Below are 578 nucleotides of genomic sequence, written 5' to 3'. Positions count from 1 at the left end.
GGAAGCAACCTGCCGCTTCCGCTGACCCCGCCTCCCCATCCACTCCCCACTCCCTCCTCCCGCGGAGTTTACTCAAGCGAGCCATACTGCTCCCGCCGCCCGCGAAAACCCTGAGCGGGAGCTGGAGGCTCGAAGCCCGGCCAGGAACCGGCGTGCTATGGAGCGGATTAACAACTCCTTTCTGCCTTCCCGACGCGACTTGGGCTGCCCGGAGACTTCACTTCCCAGGCTCCGTTGCGCCGGAGTCTCGGAGCGGAGCTGGCCGCCCCGGCGCTGTGCATGCCGGTCCTTGTAGTCCAGCAGGGATGGGCACTCGAGTCCACCTCCCACACTTGGGCTTGCATACCGGCCTTCGACTTCTCTGTACTGCGTCGCTTGTGAACTTGGCCTCCAACGCCCTGCGCCCAGGACGGTGCGCTGTCCGCGTTTCCCGGTCTGACCCAGCCGCCTTAGCTTCTTTAGGTTCCGCTATAGAAGGGAGGCGAAAACCGAAAGAGTTGTCCACTACTTGAGGGTTCAGGCTGCAGTTTGTTTTAAGTGCTGGAAATTGTTTGGGGTCACTGTCATCCGCCACTGCA

Source organism: Pteropus alecto, unplaced genomic scaffold (assembly GCF_000325575.1).
Source record: "Pteropus alecto unplaced genomic scaffold, ASM32557v1 scaffold5, whole genome shotgun sequence".
Taxonomy (NCBI): Eukaryota; Metazoa; Chordata; class Mammalia; order Chiroptera; family Pteropodidae; genus Pteropus; species Pteropus alecto.
The sequence above is the reverse complement of the archived record's forward strand: the minus strand, read 5'-3'. Positions refer to the sequence as shown.